Here is a 17,421-nt window from a genome sequence, read left to right as displayed (position 1 = left end):
GAAGTGACTCGTGTGGTCACAGGGGTCGATCGCGTCCTCGCCTAGAAAAGCCCTAAACGCCTCTAGACCGGCTCGCATCATCTCGAAATCTCTTTGATGCTTGTTGAAGAGACTTTCCAAGACCTCTTTCGAATTCTCCGGTTCCACATCAGCTTTTTGTTTCTCCTTTCTAAGCTCTTCTACTTTACAAGCTCGCTCAACAAGTACTACTGAACTCTCGTATCTCGAGAATGCCAACGAACATCCTTATATCATCATTCAGCCCATCCTCGAAGCGTTTACACATAATGGCTTTGGACGAAATGCATTCTCGCTGCATCTGGCTAAGCCTCACAAATTTTCGTTCGTAGTCGAGAATCGACATAGAACCTTGCTTAAGGTCAAGGAATTCCCTTCGCTTTTGGTCGATGAATCTCGATCGATATACTTTTTTCTAACTCGGTTTGAAATAATTCCCAAGTCACTTGCTCTCTAGGTACCACAGAAGTTAGAGTACTCCACCAATAGTAGGTGGACTCACGTAGCAAGGAGATGGTACACTTTAAGCACTCATCGTGTACAGATAGCTCATCGAGCACCGGATAGTGTTGTCCAACCAAAATTCAGCTCGCTTGGCATCATCATCATCCGTAGCCTTAAATTCAGTGGCCCCATGTTTTCAATCCTATTGATGGGGGCTTACTTGACCTTATTTGGTCATCCACCGGAGGTATTGTAGGTGCGGGGTTGCATTTGTCGGAATGGAGGTTGTGGAACAGTAGTGTTAGTTCGAATGTATTGATTAAACCATTCGCTCATCACACTATAAAAGGCTTGCCTAGCCTCGTCATTCGGATTGCTGGCCATAGGTTGAGAGTCCCCGGCGTTGTCCCTTGCGCGAGCAGCGCCACACTCTCCACATCATCAGCTATCGCTCGGTTGGGATCGGGATCCATTGCTATAAACAAACACAAAGTCAAATTGTCAGAAATCACCACACTATCGAGTCATCATTTAATGGCATGTATAGCTAGACCCCAAACACATCACGGTAGTCCTAGAATCGACTAAACCGTGGCTCTGATACCAATAAAATTGTAACACCCTGAACCCGAGACCATCGCCAAAGTTTCGGACACGAGGGTTAACAAGCCAAGTTCACATGTTTTGCCCACCAATTTGACATTTCCAGTCAGGCTGGAAAACTGCGTCACCGTCGCCTTAAAAATCATATCTCGAGTTTCAAAACTCGGAAACTGGTTTCGTAAATTTTCCCTGAATATAGACTCATATATCCATCCATGGATTTATTTCTAGAATTTTTGGTCGGGCCAATTGGTACAGTTTATTAGTTAAAGTCACCCATGTTACAGGGATCGACTGCTCTGACCTTCGCGCGTTATAACTTGAATATCTCTCTGTACAGGGCTTTAATACTGGTTTCGTTTGTTTCTAATGAAACTAGACTCAAAATGGAATCTTTACATATAAGGCATGACTCCTAATTATTTCTGGATAATTTATAGTAAATTTTTAAAGTTGCGACAGGGGACCCTGAAACCGTTCTGGCCCTGTCTCACAATAGCTTTGATATCTCTTAACATGTAACTCCTATGACCATTTCGTTTCTTCCATATGAAAATAGACTCATCAAGGTTCATTTACATAGCTTATTCACTATTTAATACCATTCATATAAATTTTGGTGATTTTTCACATTCACGTCACTGCAGCTGGCAGCATCTGTTTTTAAGGTAGGTCTTACCTATTTTGTAGTCTCCATGAACCAACTAGTCTTGCCATACATAGGTTCATATATGATCATTTTAACCATACCAATGGCTGATCATGTGACCAACACTCCCATTTCCAATCCATAATCACATCATGACACCATATATATACATACAAACCACAAATAGTCTAAGTTCATGCTTCCTTTTACGAGCCATTTTCGCATGGCCGTATACATATACATCACCACATTTTTAAACCAACAAGGGTAGTCCTATACATGCCATTTCAAAGTTCAAACAAAATTTATACCAAAATAGAGGCGTTGATAGTGTGGATGACTTGACTTTATTGATCCCGAATCCGATTGCTATCGAGCGAAATCTATAAAACAGAGAGCCAAAGCAACGGGTAAGCATTTTTATGCTTAGTAAGTCTCAAGGAATATAATCAACTCTAATTACAGCAATACATTCACATAGCCAAATGCATCATTTCATTAATACACATTCTTACTTCACACTTCATCATTATATACTTTCACAAAGTATCAATCAATTCAATAACTGAAATTCATTAGTCGATTGAGCGAATGTTGCTCAAACATGTCGACTTTCCAATGCACATATAAACGCACCTTATTCTTTGGGCTTCTCGAGTGTACTAATTGAATTTATTACAGCAACCAACACTCACCTCCAGCCCAAGATTCTTTGGAATATAACCGCTATAACCACGTGCACAAATGCCTTCGGTCTTAGCCCGGATAGAATGTCTCGCACGAATGCCTTCGGGTCTTAGCCCGGATGTAGCCACTAGCACAATTGCCTTCGGGTCTTAACCCGGATATAATTTTCAGCATAATTGTCTTCGGGGCTTAGCCCGGATATCATTCAATTTCTCATGCACACATACATCAATAATCATTGGACATACATATTTCATTCTCGTTACTAAGGCTCAAACACAATTATAATCACTAGCATAATCGCCGGGACTTAGCCCGGTATTATTCAATACTCATACACACATAAATCAATAATCAATACATCCATATTTCATTCCACATAATTCAAGTAAGGTCACTTCTTGAGGACTTACCTCGGATGTTGTCGAACGGCTTTTACGGCTATTCGATCACTTTTTCCTTCCCTTGTCCAATTGTGGCCCTCTTAGCTCTTGAGCTAATTCAAACAAATTCAATTTATTAAAACCTCATTGTGCTAGCTTATGGCGAATATGACAAGGAGTTTAAATGGTCATATGGCCACTCTTTAGCTTGAATACACAATGGTCATGCACATTTTATACTACATCAAGCAATTCAATACAATTTATTCGAGCATCAAGGAAAAGCTAAGGCCTTCAATAGGCTACCCAAGGCCGAATATTCATGTACATGTTGAGGCCAATTATGCACTTAATACCTCACAAAACAGCATGCATTTTACTAGTTAATGCTTTGCATATTGTAGCTCAAAACTTATAATATAGCATCAAGCACTCATATGTGTGCTAGGCCTAATGTGCTTGCAATTTCACAATCATTCTTCAACATCTTCTTCTTTAAACAACCATATTCATCACTTAGTTCATAACCAAAACATCATGTGCAAACATATATATACATATATGAGCATGGCGAATGTCAAGGTGTCCATAGCCATCCAAAACACAAATTTTAACTAACATGCAAGAAGCATGAACCATGCTCATGAATGCATCATGGCGAATATGACAATCATGCCCTTTTCAACTTCAATCATGATTAAACAAAAGAAAACTCAAAATCTTACTCAAAAGTAGACAATCCATCATTGCATGCATCATCATCAAGCTTCACACTTAGCATGCAATGGCTTTATCACCGTAATAACTTTGGCCAAATACCATTTCCATGGCATAACAAAGATTTGAGCCATGGCTAACATGCACATCAAGTTAGCAACCAAAACATGCATGAAACTCCTAACACAACCTCATACATACCTTAATCTTGATGCAAACTTAGCCAAATCTCCTTCTAGATCTCTTCCAAACCAAGCATGAAGCAAAATCCTCCTTCTTCCTTAGTTTTGGCTCAAAGAAAGGATGAACAAAATTTTTCTTTCTTTCTCTACAACTCACGGCAATGGGGGAATACCACACTCACACACATTTTTTTTCATTCTTTTCTTACCCATACACCTTTGTTTATTATTTCTCCCTAATGCACCAACAAAACATGTTTCATGACATGTTTTGCCCATCCTCTCTTGCCATGGCTGGCCACTTCATGTTGGGGGGGGGGGAAATTTGACATGCAAATCCCTTATTTTTGCATGCATGAGCAACTAGTCATCACACATTTCCCCATCATACTTTCAAAGTTCACTACTAGGTCCTTTCTAGTGAAATTCGCATTTATAACACTAAATCGAAACATCAAAAATGTCACACACAAATTAACACATATCATAGGCATCAAAATAAATTTTAAATTATTTTTATGCCTCGGTTTTTTGGTCCCGAAACCACATCCCGACTAGGGTCAATTTTGGGCTGTCACATTGGCATTGTACGCGCTTTCTGAGTTATCTGCGTATCCTATTTGATTCAGTGTAGTTCAACGAGCACTCCGAGAAATGGATAAATATATAAATGTATATCTGCTTCAGGTACGTATGAACTGTATATGGAATTAGGTAATGAAAGGTGAGTATGAATATGATCCATTAATATGTGAGCTACATAGAAATGTAAAGTATTTACTAGCAAATGGTTAAGAAAACTAGAACTAAATGAGAAAAATGAACTTGCTATTGAGTTATGTCATGATTCATTTGAATGAAATAGTTTATAATTGTGATATGTGGTAAGTTTATTTGCATATGGCTTACTAAGCTTTTGAAAGCTTACTTTGTGTATGTTTTCAACTATTTTATAGATTATTGAAGCTATCGAGAGCTCGGGGATCATCGAGAATCATCACCACACTATCGTACTCTATTTTGGTACCTTTTGAAAATGTGAATATTGGAATATGGCATGTATAGGCTAGAAGTATTTGAAAATATTTGGTAATGTGTGTATCTAGCCATGTGATATGGCTTGGTTTTGGTTGTGTTTATAAATGACTTTTGAGTATAAGCTATGTGATGCAATATGGTCAATATAATGTATTCATGAATGGCTAATAGATTTGGTCATTTTGGTAAGTTGTGGTTTGTGCCTATTTTTGAATGTGGTAAGATTTTGGCATGTGAATGAATAAAGTAAATTGAGATTATGAATCATATGTTTTGGTATGACTCTGGCTTATTATTTGGTATGTTTTGGTTTGGGTGTGAACATGAAATTGGTTGGTGATTATATGACATGAAAAATGTATGTTATGTGATTGTAATTTTTTGAATTTGTGATGCAATTGTTACCTATTTGTTGCTTGTAGGGAGGACCCTTAATGGGTGGCATGTTAGCCTTGTAAATGGCCTATTTTTTCACACACGGGCAGGGACACGGGCGTATGTCTTAGCCATGTTGCTCGATGGCCATTTCGAAATGAGCTTGAGCAGACCACACGGTTTCACACACACGGGTGTGTGCTAGGCCGTGTGGCCAACTCAGTTTCGAGCACGGGTTAGACACACTGGCGTGTGACTGGCCATGTGACCCAGGTCAGTAGCCTCCCTAATTTTCACATGGCTTGGCACATGAGCGTGTCTTGTGGCCATATAGACAAGTCAATATGTATACCCTGTTTAGCCACGGCCTGCACAGGCCGTGTGACCTCTGTAACTTAGAAAATTGTTTAGTTTTGAAAACTTTTGTATGTGTTCTGTTTTGTCTCGACCTATTCCTAATGCATGTTTAAGGTCTTGTTGACCTAATAAAGGGACTTTATGTTGATGTTTGACTATGATGCTGTGATGTTTGTGAAATGAATGTGAAATGTTCCCATATGTCCAGTATTGCCTTTTAACCCTAGTTCGGCGACTGATATGGGTTAGGGGTGTTACATAGAAGACTGTTTGCATACTTATAAACCGATTTTAATTCTGAAAGGGTTGGAGTGGTTAGATTAAAATTAAATGAAATAAGCTAGTATCCGATAGACACTTGTAGTTGACTCTAGACATAGAGTTACGATCATACAAAAGGAACTCATGCAAGATATCTAAAAAGCCTATAGACACGAGTAAGGTAACTTGAGGTTTTGCTTTCGTGAGAGGAAGCCATTTTAGAACTTTTCTATGCAATAAAGTAGATACAATTTTACCAAGGTATTATTGACAGTAAGGGTCAATTATAGGTAATCCTAACCTTTCGAATCAACATCACTCTATCCTTATTCTTTGTCGTAGTATCTTTGCCACATTATATTTAGTTGTTTTTTTCTTTGTTTACATTCTATTCAGATAAACACTCTCGTTATTACCATTACATTCCTGCTCCCACTTTTGCCATAGCATTCCTAATTATTCATCAAATCCATCTACCACATATATCATCATTCCTTTGAATTATCACTGTTTACTTACCTTAGTTTACCATAGCATCTTAATCGTCAGTCTTACCATAACATTAACCATATTACAATAACTTGACCACTTTTGTGCCTCAATTCAATCCTCGTGTGAACAATACTCACTCATCATTTTATTTCTTGAATTGATGTGTATACTTGCACAAATGGCATATCATTTCACACGCGACAAGTTTTTGGCACCGTTGCTGGGGATTGACAATTTGGTGAAATTCAATTTGGTTATTTTACTTAGCAGTTTTATTTAACTTAGTGTATTTACTTTTTACAGATTTTCCATCAATGAATGAGATAAGACATTCCTTCTAACATAGAATACCTTTTTGATACAGAGATTGACAAAACCATGTGGAGAAAGAGAAGAATTAAGAAAAATGGCTAGAAACAAGAATGATCTTAATGTTAATCCAAATGATTGCAATGAAAATCCTCCCACTCGACATGTGGTGGATGATCGAGATAGGCCAATTAGAGAACATGTCATCCCAATGCTGGTTGATTTGAATCCAGGGATAGTCAGACTAACCATACAAGCTCAACAATTCGATTTGAAACTGGTAATATTCTAGATATTACAAACAACAGGATAGTTCGGCGCACTCCCCATTGAAGATCCACGATTACATTTAAGACTCTTTCTAGAAGTATGTGATTCATTCAAATAGGAGGGGGTTCCTGAAGATGCCTTGAGACTTAAGTTATTCCCCTATTTTTTAAGAGATCACGCGAGAGCATGGCTAAATGCTTTACTGTCAGGAACAATGGTATCATGGAATGATCTTTGCCAAATGTTTTTACAATGATATAATCCCCTAAATATGAATGCCTAGCTTAGAAATGCCAGCACATCTTTTCGGTAGTTAGATGATGAAACATTATATGAAGTTTGGGAATGATTTAAGGAGTTAATTCAGAAATGCTCAATGCATGGATTCCAACACTGGACTCAAATGAAGATGTTTTACAACAGGTGGAATGCGCACACAAGGATGGTAGTTGATGTGTCTTTCAATGGTATGTTTTTGGAAAAAACTTATATGAAACGTACAAGATCTTAGAAAATATTGCCAATAACGATTATTAGTGCCTAACCACGAGAGTTAGGATGGGTAAGAGAGTTGGTGGTACCATCGAGGTTGAAGCAATCACTTCATTGACAACTCAGGTATCTTCTCTAGCTAATATGATTAAAAACATGAAAAATCCAACTATAATCCATCACATGAAATCAACAGAATTTTCATGTGTTTATTGCGAGGAAAATCATGTGTTTTACGAATGCCAATCAAATCCAATGTCAGTATACTATATAGGTAATTCCAATTGAAATAGCAATCCATATTCCAACACCTAAAATTCAAGGTGGAAGTAACATCCTAATTTCAGTTGGAGTAATCAAAGTGTATAGAATTTTAACAATACTGTAAAACAGAATGCCAATAATGCACTGCCTCGTTATGTTCAACCTATGTGAAGGCAAAAAAATCAATATGGTAAAGCATCATCTTCTACTTCCATTGAAGTTTCATTGAAGGAACATATGGCCAAGAATGATGATGTAATTTAGAGTTAGGCTGTATCTCTCTGAGCACTTGAAAATCAGTTAGGGCAAATAGCGAATGCTCTAAATTCAAGGCCACAAGGAGCATTGCCAAGTGATACCGAGAATTCAAGAACACAAGGTAAGGAGCAGTGCAAGGATATCACCCTTAGAAGCGATACTCGGTTGAGTGATGTTGTTTACAATGCCGCAGAAGGAGAGGATAATGCTAGTAACAACCAGGTAAAGATCCCAGAGTCTTCTGAAAGACATACTAAACCTAAAAAGGCTAAGCAGCAAAATGTTGTGGCAGAATCAGATCAGGTTGTCAACAGAAATGCCATAGTAGAACAATATTAGCAACCAGAAGGACAAATACCTCTACCTTTTTGTTAGCAATTCCATAATTCCAAACAAGATGCTTAGGTCAAAAGGTTTTAGGAGGTCTTGAAGCAACTCCACATTAATATACCGTTAGTTGAAGCTTTGGAGCAAATACCCAATTACATAAAATTCATGAAAGACATACTGTTAAAGAAGCGCAGGTTGGGAGAATTTGAGACTTTTGCTCTCACTGAAGGGTGTACAGTAATGTTGATAAATAAGCTGCCTCAAAAGTTAAAGGACTTAGAGAGTTTCACTATCCCATGTTCAATTGGAAATCATTATATAGGAAAAACATTATGTAATCTAGGAGCAAGTATAAATTTAGGAATTGGGAAAGCGAGACCTACCATAGTGACTTTGCAATTGGCCGACCAATCCTATGTCCATCTAGAATGTAAAATTGAAGATGTATTGGTAAAGGTGGATAAATTTATCTTTCCTACAGGTTTTCTTATTTTAGAATATGAAGCTAACCATGATGTACCAATTATTTTTGGAAGATCGTTTCTTACTACTAGCAGGACCCTAATTGATGTGCACAAAGGTGAGTTAACCATGAGAGTGAATGATCAGAAGGTTACTTTTAATGTGTTTGATACATTAAAATGTGTGGATGAGAATGAGGAATGTCACGCCATTGACTTGATAGAAACAAAAGTGAAGAATTCATCAAATTTTATCACGACAATTCTGGCAGTGAAGATGATTTGATGGAGCAAGGTGACACAATAAGTTTTAAACAGCTTGGTGAATTTATGGAAGCCCAGCGTATAGTGGATAGGTCAGGGAAGAAATTTGAATCTGCTAAGCCCATACTAGATCAATCTTTTAAGCCTCCTAAACCATCTGTAGAGGAATCTCCCGTACCAGAGTTAAAGCATCTGCCACAACATTTAAAATGTGTGTATTTGGGAAATAATAGTACTTTCCCTGTTGTAATTTCTACTAAGCTAACACCAGTGCAAGAGGGAGGTTGTTAGAAGTGTTACAGCGATCTAAAAGAGCATTTGGTTTGACCCTTGCCTATACAAAGGAAATTAGCCCTACATTTTGTATACACAAAATTTTGTTGGAAGATTGCCATAGAAAATCCATTAAACAGTAGAGACGACTGAATCCAATTATGAACAAAGTTTTCAAGAAAGAAATTATTAAGTGGCTTGATGTTCACATTATTTACCCAATTTTAGACAGCTCCTAGGTAAGTCCTGTGCAATGTGTAACCAAGAAAGGGGGTGTCACAGTAGTAAGTAATGACAACAATGAGCTCATACCGACTTGTACTATTATGGGATGGAAAGTGTTTATGGACTACTGTAGGCTTAACAAGGCAACTAGAAAGGATAATTTCCCTTTGCCATTCATCAATCAAATGTTGGATAGATTACCTGGTAAGACTTTTTATTGCTTCCTAGATGGTTATTCAGGATATAATTAGATTTCCATAGCACTTGAAGATCAAGAGAAGGAAACTTTCACATATCATATGGTACTTTTGTATTCAGTTCAGGTTATGCAATGCCTCGGCAACTTTACAGTGGTGCATGATGACCATATTCTAGGACATGGTGGAAAATTTCCTTGAAGTTTTTATGGATGACTTCTCTATGTTTGGAAATTATTTTGAAGATTTCTTAAGGAATTTGGAGATGATTTTATTCACTGTGAAGAAACAAATCTAGTATTAAACTAGGAGAAATGCCATTTCATGGTTTGTGAAGGCATTATACTAGGACATAGGGTGTCACGGCGAGGAATTGAAGTAGACAAAGCGAAAATATAAGTGATCAAAAAATTGCCACCACCCACCAGTGTTAGGGGTATTAGTAATTTTCTAGGAAGTTTGTTAGGGGTATTAGCAATTTTCTAGGACACACATGATTTTACAAAAGATTTATCAATGATTTTTCAAAACTCTTTAAATCCTTATGTACTTTACCTGAACATAATAAATCTTTTAATTTTGATGATAATATTTGCAGGCTTTCGAGGAACTTAAGAAGCAACTTGTAGCAACGCTGATTGTGGTTGCTTCAAAATGGACATTGCCCTTTGAACTCATGTGCGACGCCAGTGATTGTGCTGTGGGAGCAGTGTTGGGTCAAAGAAGAAACAACATACTACATGCAATATATTATTCTAGTAGGATGCTGATTGTAACATCCCGAAATAGTGCCTAGTCGGAATAGTAGTTTTGGGACCACAAATCTAATGTTAAAATAATTATTTTATGATCATTATGAGGTCTAGGATATGAAAATAAGCATGTGTTAAAGTTTCATGAAGAAATTTTATGTGTAAGGTGTCCAATTGAAAATTAGGGACCAAATTGAATAAATTGCAAAACTTGGATTCTAGAATAAATTTGTATGAAATTGCTTTGGAATATTAATTAGAGGTCCTTAAAGAGTAATTTCCCAATTTCTAAGCTTTTGGACCAAAATGGGCACGCATGGAAAATTTGGAAAGGTTAGTAAGGAAGGGCATTTTGGTCATTTGGTTAATTAATGTAATAATAAGGGAAATTCAAGCAAAAATTTACTCATTTTCTTCTCCATGCTGCCGAATTTGAAGGGGTCTCCATAGCTAGGGTTTTCCAAAATTTCAAGCTCAATAGTAAGTGTCCCTAGCCTCGTTTTTAATGTTCTTCGTATTTTGTAAACTCTCGTAACATGCTCTATCCATTTCTACCCATATTTCAAGCTAGGGTTCATGTTCGAAATTTGACCCATGCATGAGATTATTGTTCTTTGATGATTTATGGAGGATTATGGAAGTGGGATGTTGGATAAACTTCATTTACTAGGTGATTTTTCATGAAAACACAAAAAAGAGACCTAATTGAAAAAGGTATAAAATGTGGGGTAAAAATGTGAAATTGAGGAAAATGTGGGCTAGTATGAGCTTATGATATTCGGCTAGGCTTGGGTATCCAAGGAATTTCATGCATTTCATCATACGAGCCTAGGGATTAATTTGTAAAAATATGAAAGGTTAGGGGCTAAATGGTCATTTTGCCCTAGGGTGAGTTTTAGCCGAAATTGAATAATTTAAGGTATTAATGATTTATTTTTACTGATATCGACCTCGAGGAACCAATTTCGGAGGTGACCGTGGAAAATGAAAGGTTTCAAAATAACCGAGACACGAATCCGAAACAACTACCAGATAAGTTCGCATAACCCAAAGTAAACTCTTAATATACTTAAAATGCATATTCTTGAATGTATGATCAATTTTGATATTCATTGCATGATAATCCATGAAATTTGGTAGTGTAAATGAAAAGATGATAAATGTCCTGGTTGAAATAAAAAGGGAAATTCGATGGATAAATTATGGCTTACATGACATGAGATCCTGCATGTGTTGCAAAAAAGGATTTAGCTCGGACGGGTAATCCATTGATCTCAATATAGAAAGGATCTAGCCCAGACAGGTGTTCCTTAAGTGATCGAGCCTCCCGAAGAATATGGGTGCATTAAAGATTTAGCCCGGATGGGTAATCCGATTAAGGACTGAATTTATCCTGGACTCGTGATTCAAATCCAAGCCTATGGAAGTGTATGTCATTGTAAGGGATTTAGCCTGGACTGGTAAACTCGACAACACTCTGTGAGTTATGATACGGGGGATTTAGCCTGGACTGGTAATCCTGTCGTAAGATGTAAGGTTCACGGGAGTGCGTACTTGATATGATCACTTGTATGACTTGACGGTAATTGAGCTATCCATCAAGATTTTCGAGAAATTCAACAGGATTAACATGAGAAATAAAGAATGAAAATATTGAATTGATGAGCTCATCTAAGACTAATGACATGAAGTATTGATATGAGACTAACTTGATGATTGAGTTCATGTAATAGGGAAACTATTTCATACTTGCTGGAATTATTGCCTAATATGGTTGTATGCTAATTAACCGGTAAGTTTACATTCCTGTTATCCGAACTTACTAAGCATGTTAATACTTACCCCCTTTCCCTGTTTTACAGAGCTCGTGGACTTGTGAAGATTAGAGGACGATTGCTATCAGCTTATCTTACTTTGGTATATAGATACCTTTACTTTGTTTCAATGGCATGTATAGGATTTTTATTTATTTTTGTTATATGTGTCATTCAGCTAGACAATGTAAGGGCTTGAATGATATGCTTACATCATTTTGTCTATGGCCATAAGGTATGGCTCATTTTGATAACCTAGTAAATGTGCATGGTTACGTGTGAATGTTTCTTGTGGATGCCAAACATGTTATACCATGAATGGATAACTGTAATGTGGCCGAATCACTTGAAGATGGTTAGGTCATAATTGGCAATGAGTTATAAAATGAGCAAAGTATAAATTTTGATTATTGGAATGGTAATCCTTAATACAAAAAGGATAACCTAGCATCTGCTTAACCAATGAGATAAGGTTAACATGCAAAAGACTATGCCAAGGTTGGTTATGGACATATTTAGGCCATGTTAAATACCATTGAAGCCTATGAATGTGTATGGATGTTGAGGGTGACCATTGGCTTGGGATATAGCCTCCAAAATGGTCCACACAGGTAGACTTACGGGCATGTGTCTAGGCCGTTTGTGACACATAGTCAGTCCCCATGGGCTTGTTGTATGGTCGTGTGTCCCCAGCACCTAAAATTTTAGGTCAGCATGCATAGTAGTAAACACACGGGCAAAGACATGGCCGTGTATATCAACTGTGTAGAGAACACAACCTAGCACATGGGTGTGTACCTTGGTCGTGTGCCCCTAAATAAATGATAACGTCATAAACTAAATGTCCGGGTTTTTAGGCACAGGTGATGACACGGCCATGTCTAGGCCGTGTGAGGGACACGGGCGTGTGCTTGGCCGTGTGAAATCCCTATAGGTTCAAAATGAAAAATAAATCCAAATAATTCAACACGGGTGAGGGACACGGGCGTGTCCCCAAGCACACGGGCATTTGCTTTGCCTCCATACAGGCGTGTGAGGCATAACCCTAGGAATTTTACTAAAATTTTCTATAGTTCTTAGTTTAGTTCCGAATCGATTTTAATGTATGTTTTGGACCTTGTAGGTCCATAATCGGGACACTATGATGTTGTTTGGTTGGTTTTAAATTAGAATTAAATTTTATAACCCGTATTTTTTGAAATGTTTTAGTATGTGTCCGGTAACGCCTCGTACTTTTTCCCCGTCTCTGGTACAGGTAAGGGGTGTTACACTAATAGAGGCTCAACTTAATTATACCATTACGGAGAAGGAATTACTAGCAGCTGTCTTTGCATTTGAAAAATTCTGTTCTTATTTAGTTGGAACAAAGGTTACAATCTACACAACTCACTTGGCTATCAAGTACTTCATACAAAAGAAAGATGCCAAGCCGAGATGGGTTAGGTAGATACTCTTGTTACACGAGTTAGATTTAGAAATTAGAGATCGAAGGGAATCGAAAATCAAGTAACTGACCATTTGCCAAGAATAGAATTGGGAAATGAAGATTAAAGCAAGAAACTTATTATGGATGAATTCCCAGATGAATAGTTACTTATTGTGAAGGCATTACCTTGGTATGCCGACATAGTAAATTTCTTAGTAAGTGTTGTAATGCCACCTGAGTTCAATGCTCATAAAAGATGAAAATGTCTTCACGAGGCTACACAGTACTATTAGGATGAACCATTCCTATTCAAGCATTATGCAAATCAAATAATTGCGAAGTGCATCCCTAATGATGAGATACATAGTATCTTACAACATTACCACTCAACCCCATATGGAGGACATTTTGGAGTAATAAAAACAGTTGCCAAGGTACTCCAGTTAGGATTCTATTGGCCAAGTTTATTTAAAGATGCTCATGAATTTTATAAGCCATGTGACCATTGTCAGAGAACAGAAATTGTGTCTAGGAGACAATAAATGCCGTTGCAAAGTATATTGGAGATTGAACTATTTGATGTATGGGGAATAGACTTTATGGGTCTATTTCCACCATCCATGGGCAAGCTATACATACTTTTGGCAATAGACTATGTTTCTAAGTGGGTAGAAGTAGTAGCCCTATCCTTTAATGATGCTAAGTCAGTATTGAATTTTTTTCATAAGAACATTTTCATATGATTTGGTACACCGAGAGCCATTATCAGTGATGAGGGATCCTATTCTGATTGTAAACTGATGGCCAATGCGTTGCACAGGTACTAGATGAAACATAGAATTTCCACTACATATCACATTTAGACGAATGGCGAAGCTGAAATCTTTAATAGAGAAATTAAACAAATTCTGGAAAAAGTGGTGATTCCATCTCGAAAGGACTAGTCTCTTAGATTGGATGAAGCCCTATGGGCATATCGAACTAAATTTAAAACACCATTAAAGATATCGCCTTTTAAACTTGTTTATGATAAGGCATGTCATTTACCTGTTGAACTTGAGCATAAAGCGTTTTGGGCGATTAAGAAGCTGAACATGGATTGGGCTACTACTGGCGGCAAGAGATTTCTAGAATTGAATGAGATGGAAAAGTTTCGAACATAAGCATATAAGAATGCTTGTTTGTATAAGGAAAAGACCAAACGATGGTATGATGTCAAAATTTTGCCAAGGCAATTTGGACCTACACAGCAGGTATTATTGTTCAATTCCAGGCTCAAATTATTTCCTAGTAAGTTAAAATCTCAATGGTCAGGACCTATGAATTGAGGCTACATTTAAGGTTAATGGAAAACACTTGAAGAATTACTAGGGTGCTCCTATAGAGCGTGACAAGCAAAGCGTTAGCCTTTATGATGTTTCAACTTTTTGTTTTCGTTAATAAGTAGTTTTTTTTCTATTTTATTTCCCATTGTTATTTTTATTCTCTTTATTTTTAATACAACTTCATTCTTTTATTATTATTATTATGAATAGCAGCATAATAAAAGAAGCATGATTTGTTAGTGTGTACTAAGCAACAATATGCCATAACATTACAGAGAAATGTTATGTCGTGACAAACTGAATATTAAGGGATTTTTATTGAAGGATGAACCCCACTATGATGAATCACGGTTAGAATAAAGGTTGTCTCTGTTTAAGGTGCAGCAATACCAAATGATGGAAGAGTTGGAACAAAGCAATGAACACCTGGTTCGATATTGGTCGCATGTGAAAGATAGGGATTTGGCATTAAGAAGATCCCTCCAAAAAAATTTTCGAGACTGATGCCTTGTAACACCCCAAACCCGGCCTAGACGTTATGACCGGATCTGATGCGCCACATCGAAGCGTTCAAAACATTCCAGACATTTAGTTTGGAAAAGCTTAGTGGTGTTGTAAAAGGACACTTTTAAAAGTAGGTTAAAGTGAATGGAAGTCATGCACCGGTAGGAAACCAGAAGAAGAGAAGGTGAGTCCCATGGATCGCTAAGTACCAAGCTCCTTCGGATCCAATCCTAGACATGCACACCGCCATTGCCACACTTTAACATCTCGTATAATTTTGAGAAAACAATTTGGTTATGTCCATCTTGGGAAAATGATTAAGGTTGAAAACGCTTGCTTAGCGGAAGTCTTACTTGTATTCGTGTTATTTTGAAATCACTTAATGTTTTTGAAAACGCGTCCTAGAGCTAATCTATTTCGTTAGTTATCATAGATCGCTTTTATCATAATAGAATTAAATAATAAAGAAACAACCCAAACCATAAAAATAATTAGCGGCCTTATTACAAAAAAACCCAAAACCATAAATGAAAAATATGGAAAATCTAGTTCACCAAAGAAAACGAATTTGCGTAAAACGTGTGGCCATTCTCGAATCCCGCCACTCCAAGTCCACCAACTAGGGCTCACCGCAAGGATGGAAGAAAAAGGGTGAGTTTGGGAAAACTCGATGTATACTGTAAACCCATCCAAAGCCCAAATCAGCTCGAGCCCATTGGGCCTAAGCCCCATTCAGATAACAATACACAAAGGACCAAGCCCTTTTCGTATACAATAGCAAGGCCTTAGCCCTTTTTACATAACAAGATGGCCCATAGGCCCGCTTCAAGAACATAGGTAACAATAGTAATAATGCATTCAAACCCATCTGGGAGACTACTCAACCCACCAACCGCTACATCGCCTGCATCAAATTTCTACACTTCATGAGGGAATATCTCAACCCACCCAAATTTCTACACTCCACAGCTTGCAAAGAACGCCGCTAAATATCGATAAGTTGAGGCAAAGCCTCCAAGACGTGGATGAACCACTTTCAATACTTCCTCCATCAATTACCCCAATCCCATGCAATAGATATTAATAAAGCATATCATGTACAATACAAGATTAATCAATCATGCGGTTTAGCCAATTTAAACCCTAGGGGTATTTTGCAATTCGCTCTTTAGGGTAATTTCAGAACTTACGCAACTACACAAGCTACTTCAGAATTTTAGCGCTTTTATGCAATTTGGTTCCACCATCTAACTAATGTGCTACTTTGCCCATCTCTTACCCATATTGGTCCGTAAGCCCATTGGGCCCAGTTTTGGCCCATCGAGACCCTTTTTTCGAAGTACGTTAAAACGTCATACGAACTTACTTACCACCTTGCGGTGCTAGATCTAACAATCACTCTATGTCTCGAGAGCATTCGCATACTCACAAGCCCATGAAATGCCGAAATTTCGGCATTTCGGCTTTTACCGAATTGAACTAAGAAAGGGTGTTCGGTACACACCTGATTCATGACGATCGCTAATGAGATCCCTTTCGATGTCCTACAATTGATTAGTACAGTTCTTATTTACAAACCGTAATCACTAAACCCAAAACTTGCTCAACTAAAGTCGAACCATGTTCCTAAAAAGCCTTTGAACCCTTACCTTTTCGCCAAAATCGATAGCTAGCTCCGAATCCGATTGTTCCAATGATTCACACTTTTGATCCAACGCTAAGAAGACTCTAATCGCCGAAAGAAAACATCGCCACAAACCCTTAAAGCCTTATGCTCAAATCGACAGCCTCCCTAATTTTTAGGATTTCGCTTTTCCTAACATCGTAAAATAAGAACAGATCTGAGATGATAAGTACTTACCCCTCACTCCTACTTGATTTCCACGTAATCCGGTGCAGATTTATCCTTAGAACAATGGTAAAAACCGAATCCAAGGGTTGAAGAAGTTTCGCTATAAGCCCCTAAACCAATGGTACTTTCGGCTTTTGGGTGGTGAAGGAGATGACGATATGAGGCTATGACCTTGAAGTAGAATTGCCGCCGGTATCTA

At 37.6% G+C, this 17,421-nt stretch overlaps 1 non-coding gene across 1 annotated transcript; it reads right to left on the bottom strand.

The window, feature by feature from the left end:
- Window positions 1–7,066: 7,066 nt before the first annotated feature.
- On the bottom strand, window positions 7,067–7,172 carry LOC128290846 (small nucleolar RNA R71). The gene has a single exon (XR_008280631.1). It is a non-coding gene; the product is annotated as a small nucleolar RNA R71 (small nucleolar RNA).
- Between the last annotated feature and the right edge of the window lie 10,249 nt (window positions 7,173–17,421).

Source organism: Gossypium arboreum, chromosome 3 (assembly GCF_025698485.1).
Source record: "Gossypium arboreum isolate Shixiya-1 chromosome 3, ASM2569848v2, whole genome shotgun sequence".
In the NCBI taxonomy this organism is placed as follows: Eukaryota; Viridiplantae; Streptophyta; class Magnoliopsida; order Malvales; family Malvaceae; genus Gossypium; species Gossypium arboreum.
The sequence above is the reverse complement of the archived record's forward strand: the minus strand, read 5'-3'. Positions and strand labels throughout refer to the sequence as shown.